Consider the following 12423-nt stretch of genomic DNA (forward strand, 5'->3'; position numbering starts at 1 on the left):
GAAATAGTGAATTTGAATTTCACTATTATTATTTTGAAATGACGGTTTTAATTGCCGTCGCTTGAAATTTGAAGAAATAGTGAATTTTGAATTTCACTATTATTGTTTGAAATGAAGGTTTTAATTTCCGTCGTTTGAAATTTGAAGAAATAGTGAATTTTGAATTTCACTACTATTGTTTTGAAATGAGGGTTTTAATTGCCGTCGTTGGAAATTTGAAGAAATAGTGAATTTTGAATTTCACTATTATTTTCTGAAATGACGGTTTTAATTGACGTCGCTTGAAATTTGAAGAAATAGTGAATTTTGAATTTCACTATTATTTTTTGATATGACAGTTTTAATTGTCGTCGTTTGAAATTTGAAGAAATGGTGAATTTTGAATTTCACTATTATTGTTTTGAAATGACGGTTTTAATTGCCGTAGTTTGAAATTTGAAAAAATAGTAAATTTTGAATTTCACTATTAATTTTTTTTTTAAAATTGGTCGGAAACTCACTTGGAACTTAATTTTCGGTTACTTGTCGTAGGAGCACCTAGACCAAAACAATATTTATAACTTCACAAACAACTCTACTATTAGTAAAGAGGCAAGTAAAGGTCGGATCCCAAGGGACGGGTATTGATGTAGGATTTTCGATTGCAAGTAGCGGTGTCTAGAGGTGTCACGATTTGGGGTTGAGATTTGAAGATCACTAAACTAAATAGCAATAAAAGTAAACAAGCAAGATGATTAAAAAGAGATGTAAACAATTGATTAAAAGCACTAGGGTGTCATGGGGTCATAGGGGATTCATGGGAATTGATCATACAAACATATTCTCAAATTATAAGCAAGCAATTATTGTTGTGATGGATCGAGTTGGTTTATATCTTACAATCCTAGGAAGGTTTGGGTCCCGGAGCCGAATCAATTAGATTGTACAACACCTACAAGTCGACTTAATCCTCCCTACTCAACTATATGCATGGTCTAATGAGACTCGAGTTGGTTTATGTCTTACAAGTCTCATTGAAAAGGTAGGTGATGGGTAAAAATGCAAGGATTCATAGGCTCGCATTTCATCAAACATAACATGTGCATAAGTTGAGATCACAACAAGTAAGCAAATAAACTATGAAAACATATTAAATTAAAGATGAATCATCCCCCATGTTGGTTTCCCCTAATTACCCATTAACCCTAGTTAAGGAAACTACTCACTCATTATCAAGTTTAACATGTTAACAAGGTTGTCACTCACATTAACAAAGCAAAACATGATGAATAAATGAAGATGATTAATAATAATTAAAAAGGGATTAAGAGGATTATACCTACTAATGATTCCAAAATAAAGCAAAGAATAATAGAAGTACTTGATGATTGATTGGAAGGTTGTCAATCTCCCAATAATAACCCAAATAATCTTCAATTACCCAAAATAAAAGATGAACAAAAGAGAAATTAAGGAAATGAGATTTGTATTAATATTTGATTAGAAGTTGATTACAAGATTAAGAAGAGATTAGAGTGCTATAAACTATACTAAGGATTGATAAGAAGAACATGATTCATCTAATTAGACTAATGGGGTATTTATAGTGGGGATTAGGTACACAAATTGGGGTTTACTAAGGGCTTAAATGACGATTAAGTCCTTGAGGAATCGCTCCTCTCAGAAAAGATGCGAGTCTCCTTTTTGCCGGTCTTTCATAAATATGCGCATCTTTCATGGAGGGAAGAAAAGGTCGTGTGGGCCTGTAAGAGAATCCGGGCGTCTAAGGTGTCGGGACGGGCGGAATCTGTGGTGGCTGGACGGGCGTCTTCATGGCTGGACGAGCGGATTGGGGCATGGTTGGACGGGCGTCTTGATGGAAAGACGCTCGGATTCCTCCAGTCTTGGACGGGCGTCTTGCCTAGTTGGACGGGCGGATTGTGTTCCATCCTTCTTTTCTTCTTTTCTTCTTCCAATAATCCTCCGGGATTTAGTCGGGGATGCAAGGATTTCTTCATCATTGCCCATCTACTATAATATGTACAAAGGCCTCCTAGTCTTGTCTTTTCTTTGATGCTTGGTCATTAGATTCGATCAATTTAGCTCTATTTTGCCATGAAAATGCAAGGTTTGCACTCCTCTCCTACCAAGGAAACAAAACCTCAAAGAATATGCAAAACAAAGGACTAAAGATAGTAAATGACCCAAATATGCACTAAAAAGCATAGGAACGAGGTTAATTCGGGGACTAATTGTGCTCAAATAATGGTCACATCAAATATCCCCAAACCGAACCTTTGCTCGTCCCGAGTAAAGAGGTGATAAAAACTAGGACCGTTATTTAAACTAACCTAATAGCATAGCCGATATGAGACAATTAGCGGGTCTCACTCCGCCCCTTCAACTCACAACAAGACAACCATGAGGTAGGATGCCTTCTTTTAAGGCAAGGTGGGTCTTGCCAAAATGGCGACACATCCAATCATTAAAGCACACAAAATAAAGTAATGGATGCATCTACAAAAGAATAGCCACTTTCCTAATCTAAGTGGCGGAAATTATCTAAAGGGGAAGCAATTCAAGGGTACACACTCCTTCATAGATGCAATTTCTTCAAACTACTAAGCCTAGAAGGATACCAATAAATCACCTCCAAGTTGTGTCAAGCTAGGGTACCTTTGTCCTCAATCGTTAAATGCTTTTGTCAAGAATAGACTCCCTATGGTGTTAGAAACACTGGAGGATCGCGGAATTCCCCTTCTTGCCTAGACAAGAAGAAGGGTCGTCCCCTCTCTACCATGCACAAAAATGGATACGATGGATAAAGGGATCGATAGTATTTGAGTTTCATTTGGGAGTTTGCTTTGTTGTTGTTTTTCCCCCCAATTTCTTGTGGCATATAACATTTGAGAACACTTTCTTTTGCCATTTCTTTTGATTTTTGGCATTTCAACACTTGACAACTTTTCAACTTTTGCATTTTCTTTTGAACATTTTCAAAGTCACCCCAATTAGCAACGAGGGTGCCTTATATTTGAAGCATAGGAGTTTTTATTTTTGTTACTCCTCTTTTCTTTTGATGCAATTTGCAAACTTTTTGACTTTTCATTTCATTTCTTTAACTCAAATTTGAACAATTTCTTTTTGTGTCCGTTCCCTTTGATGACAAAATGTATGGTAGAACATGGATGAATGATGGTTGCATGGTTTCAAGAGTCACCTTGGAATAAACGGTAGCCAAGGAGTTATCACACCACAAGGTACTCTTAACTAGGCCTTAATCCATGGGTCAAAGGATACTAGCATGACACATCCTAGGTTGTTTTACAAGTATTCTAACAAGCAAAGTATTAGGAAGAAAAAGCATCTACTAGGGCCTATATATACTTGTCATGCTTCCAAAGTAGACGGTTTCACAAAATTTTTCTAGCATGCAACTATATGCCATGATGCAACTAACATTTATACAACCTAATGCATATGCTTCTACCAACTAGTATGCCATATAATCTAAATGCAAGTCCTAAATTCACATTGTTTATACCGCATCAATCAAAATAAAGCCACATAGTCATTAACATAAAGAGGAAAAAGGAGATTGGAAAGATCATACCATGCGGTCTTCAATATCCTCATGTCTCGGATGTGGCGTAGTCGATCAATGTGAACAAGGATGAACAAACACAATATATACAAACAATATATACAAGACTACACTACAAAGGAAATGAACATGTTTTTGGAATTTTCAATTTTTTTTGGTTTTTTCGAAATTTTCGATTTTTTTTGGATTTTTGAATAAAAGTCAAGTTAGAATTTCCCATCCCCACACTAGTATGGGCATTGTCCTCAATGGCCAATACGATAGGAAATTATGCAAGCATGATGCATGATTTCTAAACTAAATGCAAACTATGCTAAGCTACACTACATGATGCATGGGTTTTTGTTATGGCGGAGAGCGTAATTTAGATTACCTCCCGATGCGTATGCATATGGACTTCCCCAAACCAAAATAGACATTATTTCTAACGTCTTGAATTTTGGGGTAGTTCATGCACATGGAATGCAATGCATGAAACTACAAATTGTCATTTTGGATTTTACATGTTGGGAACAATAAAAAGAACACCTTAATGAAGCCATGGTGTTAGTCCTCCATGTTGCTAGGACTCCTCAATCAAATGATCAAAATACAATAAAGAAAACAAAAGAAGTAGACAAACCATAAGAGGGGTGAAAGAATGTAGGAGCCTCCAAGGTTTGCTAATCCTCCATCATATCATCATTATCATCATCTTCCTCCATAGATGTGGAATCATCTCCACTCCCACTTTCACTTCCTTGCTCTTCCTCACTTTCTTCTTCCTCTTCTTGAGCTTCTTTTTCTTGAACATTCTCTTGAACCTCTTGTTCTTCACCTTCTTCATCAACACCCTCATCAACAACATTCTCCTCTCCACCCGGTCTTCCACCACTAGAGGTGCTAGGAAAGAAAATTTCCCTATCCGTCCAACTAGGCAAAGGACATGATGGATCAAGAAGTCCTTGCCTAGCTAGATGTAGGAGGGGCGGATATTGGGCCTTGTAAGCATCCACTCTATCATTGTAAGCTTGCTTGTGCATTTCCCTCATGAGTAGAGTCAAGTAATCATTTCCTACCTCGACATCCTTGGGTTTGAACTCGTGATACTCAAATGGGTAGGGTGGTGTGACAATGGAGGAGGAGGGCTTGTCTATCTCGCCTATTTGTTGTTGAATAATATACTCGGTCTCCTCGGAGAGTGGAAGAAGGTAGTTTGGTCGGTGAATACTCAATCGACAAATCTTTGAAGGCAAAGTGAAGGATCTAGCTTCATTGGTTAACCACCCATATTTGGTGTCAAGAGGAGTATGCTTGACCCACTTAAACTTGTGAATCATGGTGTCCATATCAATGAGATGACCTCCTTTAACCGCCACATAAGCTTTGTATATTTTGGGGTATCATTAAGGCCTAAAATCTTACTCAATTCACCAAAAGTGATGCGTCTATCAACATTTGCAAGACGAAACTCGATGTGGGTTCTAGTCTCCACCCTTGTGACTTTCAAGGAACTCAAAAATTCCAAGGTGAGGGAGGGGTATGTCAATTCTTTCATGGTAAACAATTTACCCAATCCCATAGCCTCAAAGAAGGTTTTGGTTTGTTCAAGAATACCCAACTTTGTCAAAGCATCTTCACAAATAAATTTTATAGGTATAATGATCTTCTTAGCAAAGAGAACAAATTTATCCCTATGAGAGTCGGAAGTGAAAATTACCTACGGATAATTAGATAATTGCTTAATGACCGGAGTTGTTGATGTTGTAGCTTCCATAGGGGGACCTTGTTGAACCTCCAACCTTGCCTCATGGACTACCAATGCCTTTGACAATTGTTTTGCTTGAAGAGTTTGTTGCTTTTTTGAAAGTGTCTTCTTTGGGGGTGCCTTGTTACGTCCTTTAGTTCTTGCCATTGTTGATTACACCAAAGAAAGATTGAAATTTTCAATTTTTAGTTATGCCCAAATTGATTTAAGGTGAAAGAATGTTGCTTTGTATCTTAAAAATCGACTCAAAGGTTGAAGATTTTGGTGTTTGAATCAATTGTTGTTGTAAAAGGAGTGATTAATGTTTGTTGTGAGGAAGTTTGGGTTTGATTTTGTTGAATTTGGTTGAGGAATTTTGGTTTTGTTGATGTAGAGGATGAGGGTTTTTGGGGTTTTTGGGTTTTAGGTAGTGTTTGAATGTAGAAGAAATGAAAATGAATGAGGGAATAAGGGTTTAAAAGACCCGTTAATTTTGAAATAGCAGCAGGGGACGAGCGGATTGCATTCTGGGACGCTCGGATTCTGCACGTTTTGCTTCAGGAAATGACGCTACAGGACGAGCGTCTTTCAGCAAAGACGAGCGGATTCTTTGGAAGACGCTCGGATTCTGTTACAGGGCGATTCCTTAAAATTCAACAACAGAAAGACGAGCGTCTTTGCTGTAAGACGAGCGTCCACAATCAGACGAGCGGATTCTTTATTGGGACGCCCGGATTCTGTGACAGACCATTTTTTTTGAATTCCACAGCTCAGCCAGACGGGCGTCTGGTGACATAGGACGCTCGGGTTCCTCAAGACGAGCGGATTCTCTCATGAGACGCTCGGATTCCTCCTTGTCCACACGGATTCAGGTCCATCCGTGGGTACTGCATAACCCATATCATTTTCATTCTTCGATTCTCGTGTTCTTCATTGTAGGGGCACTACAAAGGCATGAATAGCCTAGGCAATTGCTATCCCCACACTAAGTCAAAGCACTACACATCAATAAAATCATAAGTCCCTCCCTCACTTCTCTCAAAAATGATGAATATCTTGATCAAGGCACAAAAATATAAATCCAAGATTGACAAAAATGCAATGTAAAAAAAATTGAAATGCAAGTTAGGGAGTTAGAATATTTACAAATGGTGGTTTAAGGAGGACTCCACCAAACTCTCATCCAATGTGAGATGTCAAGGGGGCATGTTCAAGGTGTTGTTGATGTTACTCAACACCTTGAAGAAGTAGTCGAAAGCTTGTTCATTGTCATGATAAAGATCGTCAATAGATCTTTGCACTTGTTGTTCTCCATGATGGTCTTGGTTCATAGCATTACCAATGTAGGGATTGAATATCCCTTCGAACTCATCATCCCAAAGACCGCAAACTTCGTCTACTTGATCATTATAAATTTCTTGAGTTGATAGAGACAACTCTCCTTCTTTCTTGTCTTGGCCAATGAGGCCATCCTCTTCACTTGTCATGGGCGAGCTTTTCAAGCTCTCTTTGTTGCTATTCTCTTGCTCTTTTGATGGAGCATCATCAACTTTCTTTTTCCATTGGAATTCCGACTTCTTCCTATCATCCGTCCGGCTATAGTGATCAACCATAAAGCATGGTTCATGCAAACGGGGAGCTCTCATGGTCTTGTCAAGATTGAAAGTTATGCTCTCATCTCCCACTTCTAGAGTAAGCTCTCCGTGCTTCACATCTATCACCGCACCCGCGGTGTGCAAGAAAGGTCTACTAAGGATGATCGGAATATTGGAGTCTTCTTCCATGTCAACGATGACAAAGTCCACCGGGATGAAAAATTTCCCAACTCTCACGGTAACATCTTCCCATATCCCTAACGGTATCTTCGTCGATCTATCGGCCATTTGGAGTGTGATGTTGGTACATTTAAGCTCTCCCATCCCTTGTTGGGGCTGGTGTCCTCTACAGTTAGTGCAATAACATTTAAATCTTTAAAAGGATCAAAGGGTATACTTTTGTATTATTATCAGTTGGTCCACGTTTATCAATAACGGTTGGCTTGCTAGATAAGTTTGACGTTATTGTCATACAGATGGCGGTGATCAACTGGTCCCTAAAAGTCACACCTATAGGATACGTTTGAGAGATGTGACGGTATGAAAATACAGTCATGTTGATGCCAATTTTGACTAACCAGTTAGTCGGAGTTATTGACTAATAATTAGTCAAACGCGATGTTGAGATAATTATTTAATACGGATTAAATAAAAATGGCTAAGACGAATTAAGTGGTTAATTCGTAAATTAAATATAAGCGATTATATTTGATTAATGTATATTGAATAAATTAATTATACGATATTGTCTTTGTCGGACATGTATTAATATTTCGACTAAGTCATGTTACTAGTCGATGTTTTAATAACCGATAACCGATGACGATTTATAATAAAACCGCGTCATATACATTTAGCGAATTGCGTGTCGGACCACGAGTTAAAATGAAGAGGAAATGAAAGCCCATTTCCTCCCCTTGCACTCGGTTTAGCCGAACCAAGAGAACAAAAGGAGAGTCTTCTCTCCTTTTGTGACCTAATTCATTTTGCAACAAAAAATAGGGTTTTGAGAAACATTTCCTCTCAAAACTTTAGATCTCACATCTAAAGAAACTTACAACAAATTCTCTCAATATTGCAAGGCAATTAGAGAATACATTTCTAGCACAAGGGCATAGTCTCAGACGATCTTGGGTGCAACAATTAGGAGGAGATCTACTTTGATCTCTATCATTGCCGAATTGCACTAGGACCGAAGGTTATTTCTTATGCTTTATCGTTTCTTTATTTTATTTCGTTTTATGACAATAATCACATATAAAATTTGCGTTATAGTCCTAATTTTTAAGGGTATTATACGGATATTACCCCACAAGTGGTATCAGAGCGAGGCCACGTAAATTTTTCTTGTGTTTTTCATCAAACGAATTTGAATCGATATATTGTTTGCATAAAATTTCGTGCGGTACAAAATTTTTTGTCTCGGCCATTTTTTTTGAAAACCGTGCGGCCTTTCTCGGCCTGTTTTCTGTTTTTTTTTTGTCTAGAAATGCGTGCCACACGTTTTTTTTGCTAGATCAGACGATCTTTTGTTTTCTTTTTGTTCTTTGCATATTGTAATTTTAATCGATAATTATTGCAATATGTTAAAGATGTATCAATTGTAGTTTCAATTCTATACGGATTAGATTAAATTGCAATTGGGTTTTAACAAATCGTTTTGTTTTGATCTTTGTTGCTCACGTTTTTGAGCCGAGAAATTTTTTTTTCTTTCTCTTATGTTGCTCTCGGCAATCAGCAGCATTATAAAAGAAAAAAAAAAAATTTGTTTTTTTTTTTTTCGGCCATGTTTTATGCATAATACGGATTTTATGCATTCGCTTGATAGTGAAACGGTTCACTAACGTACCATTTAGTTATTTTAAAACGATTTAAAGTAACGGATTATCATGAATTAAAATTAAGTTGATGAAGCGGTTTTGTCACATAATTTTAATTGTTAAAAGGTGGTTTGGATAAATTTTACATAATTACGGATTTATGTCACGAATGAATTTGTTTTTAGATGATGCATTTTTTTATCGTTATTTTAAATGCCTTGAATGCTTTTATTACGTATTTATTTATTTATTTTACAAACGGTTGTAACTTAGTGTGGCCTTAGTAGAACGTGTTACCGTAATGATGGAACACAGTCTTGGTTGTATTTTGAGATCTCGTATCTCCATTTTTTTTTTTTGTAATTACAGTTTTTATTTAGAATGTAAATAGGTTTATATTTTGTAAATTTTAATTGTAATTTTGAGAAGACTAAAGATGGAGATCGGATGCTCACTCCCGCTGCATGGACAAAGATGGAACATCAAGACAAGCTTATCGGGTCCAACGGTGGATTCCAAAGTTGTATTATGTTCTTTTTACTAGAATAGGCCACACTAGGAATTTTTATTTACGTATTGCATTCTTTTATTTATTTTCTTGTAACGATAGTATGCATCATATTCCGCCTAAAAACCAAACCATCTAATAATTGCATGAAAACTGACTCATATAGAGGTCACGCGTTAGTTTTCTATGACATTCATATGTCACACGATTTTAAGCCATCACCTAAGTTAATTCATTCACGTAATGCTAGTTATTTGTTCACTTAAAATTAATTTAAACAAAGTTGATGGGATCTTCCTCGTATAAACCAAAATTGAGAATAGTCTTTATAGGTCAAACTCCAATGAGTCCCTTCTTCGTCGGTAGGCATAATATGACCCCTTCTACGTCGGGTAAGTTGGAACCGATTGACCTATTTTATCTCAACGCAATGGTCACTCGTACGATCCTGTGATCATGGTGGACTATAGATAGGATTTACGGAAATCTATCGACCAAGAGTTCTTACGAAAGAATTAGCTAAACAGTTGGCTTATCAATTTACGGAAATTGAGTCTTGGGATCACTTGTATCATTCTTGAGGGAGATCAATTATGCAAGTGCAATGAGTATACACGTTAAAATATATTTTAAATAGACTTAAATCACCTCGATGAGTTGCTTATTTCGTTTTGGTTTTTCTTTCTTTTTCAGTGTAGATCACGATCATTTAAACTGCTAATAACATAATGGCTGGCATCATCGATGACCCAATGCCAAGTGCCACATTGGACCGTGAGTCCTGGCTTCGGATCTTCATGAATCAGATGAATCAGTCAACTCGACTGAAGAATGATGGATCAAACTTCGCGGACTGGGAGGCGGCATTACGGAATGCTGCCGCAGCTGACGGAAGCTCAAATTTCTGACAGAGCCCATCCCGGCAAACCCAGGCCCCACGGCTGGAGCTAACGAGATCGCCAAGTATAACGATTTCGTCATGGAAGCGGGTGCGATTAAAAACGTACTCATTTTTGCAATGGAATCCAATTTGCAGAAACGCTTCATAGCCCAAGGTGCAAACAAGATTTTCACCACGCTCACCAAGGAATTCTCGAAAGCACCGAGAATCGTGACCTATGAGCATACCACTCGCTTCTTTGATGCGAGACTCCGAAAAGGGCCAACCGGTTAGCCCACACATTCTCAAAGATGATTGAGAATGTCGAGAGATCGGAGACGCTTGATTGTAAAATCAGCGAGAACATCGTGATTGACCGCATGCTTCATTCACTCCACGATGGTTTTGCGCTCTTTAGAGCGAATTATTATATGAATGATTTGAAGAAAAGTCCCCATGAACTCGCACTCCCTCCTCGTACGCACCGAAGGACATGAAGTTCAAAGGGGAGCTTGAAACAGGATGTTCTCGTTGTGTCAAACAAGGGCAAGGGTAAGGGCAAAGCTCAGGCAGACCTAGCAGTAGGCAAACCGAAGTTCAAGAAGTCGGGATCAGGTAAGAGTGGAATGCCATCATTGCCACAAGACTGGGCATTGGAGGCGTACATGTCCTGTCTACCATGAGGACATAAAAGCAGGTCGTGTTAAACCTGTTGGTATGTTTTCTTCCTCTTCTACTTTTATTCATATGATTGAGATTAACCACGCAAGTTACGGAACTTGGGTACTAGATACTGGTTGTGGTTCTCATCTGTGTAATCATGTGCAGGGGCTCCGAAACATCGAACCCCTCGTAAAGGGTGAGGTGGACCTGCGTGTTGGGAATGGAGCACGAGTGGCTGCAGTCTCAAGGGGGACATACGTGATCCAGCTTCCTAGGGGATTTGAGTTATTTTTATATAACTGCTATTATGTACCCAGTCTTTCTAAATACATTATTTCAGTTTTTGCACTTGACAAACTTGGTTTTTCATTTGTAATAGAGAATAATTCTTGCATTTTCTCATTACACGATATGATTTATGGCAAGGCAGTCTCCATGAATGGAATTTATGTTTTAGATCAGACCACCGAAATTTTACACGTAATGAATAAGAAGTTAAAGGTCGGTGACAAAGATCAAACATACCTATGGCACTGCCGTATGGGACACATTAATGAGAAACGCGTGAAATAACTCATAAAGAATGGAGCTATCTCGGCCTTTGATTTTTAATCATTTGGCACGTGTGAATCATGTCTCATCGATAAGATGACTCGGATTTCCTTCAAAGGTGTTGGAATGCGCGCTGCTGACCTATTAGGAATCATACATACGGATGTGTGTGGACCTATGTCAATCACCGCACGAGAAGGCTATAGGTATTTCATCACTTTCACGGACGATTTAAGTAGATATGGCTATGTCTACTTAATGAAGCATAAAAGTGAATCCTTTGAGAAATTCAAAGAATACCAGAATAGGGTACAGAACCTACTGGGTAGAAAGATTAAAACACTACGTTCAGATCGTGGTGGCGAGTATCTTTCTCACGAGTTTGATCAACACCTTAAGGACTGTGGGATTGCCCTACAGTTAACTCCACCTGGAACACCTCAGTTGAATGGTGTGTCCGAACGGAGAAATCGAACACTACTTGATATGGTTCGATCCATGATGAGTCACACCGTGTTGCCTGACTCATTGTGGGGTTATGCTCTTCTCGTCACCGCTCTAATACTCAACCAAGTCCGTCTAAAGCTGTTGACAAGACTCCATATGAACTATGGAAGGGAACGGTCCCTAACTTGTCCTTTATACGGGTTTGGGGCTGCGAGGCTTATGTCAAGTGGAGACACGAGGATAAGCTCGGCCCGCGATCGGTCAAGACATACTTTATAGGTTATCCTAAAGGAACACTTGGTCATTTCTTCTATTCGCCAACCGAACAACGTGTTTTTGTTGCGGCTAGTGCGACATTCTTAGAGAAGGAATTTCTCGAGAATGCAAAGAGTGATAGAACCTTCGAACTGTCGGAGATTCCAGAACCAAATACCGAGCAACCATTGGAGGAACCAATTCCTTCAATCCCGGCTGCGGTGAATATTCCTGAGGAACCTAGGAGGTCGGGAAGAGTCTCTATTCCTCCAGACAGATATATTGGTATGATCGAGGAACATGACATAGATGACATTCTACTCTTAACGAGTAGTGAACCCGCAACCTATAAAGGTGCCATGACCAGTTCAGACTCAGAGCTATGGCTTGAGGC

This window comes from Silene latifolia, chromosome 2 (genome assembly GCF_048544455.1).
Source record: "Silene latifolia isolate original U9 population chromosome 2, ASM4854445v1, whole genome shotgun sequence".
NCBI classification, from domain to species: Eukaryota; Viridiplantae; Streptophyta; class Magnoliopsida; order Caryophyllales; family Caryophyllaceae; genus Silene; species Silene latifolia.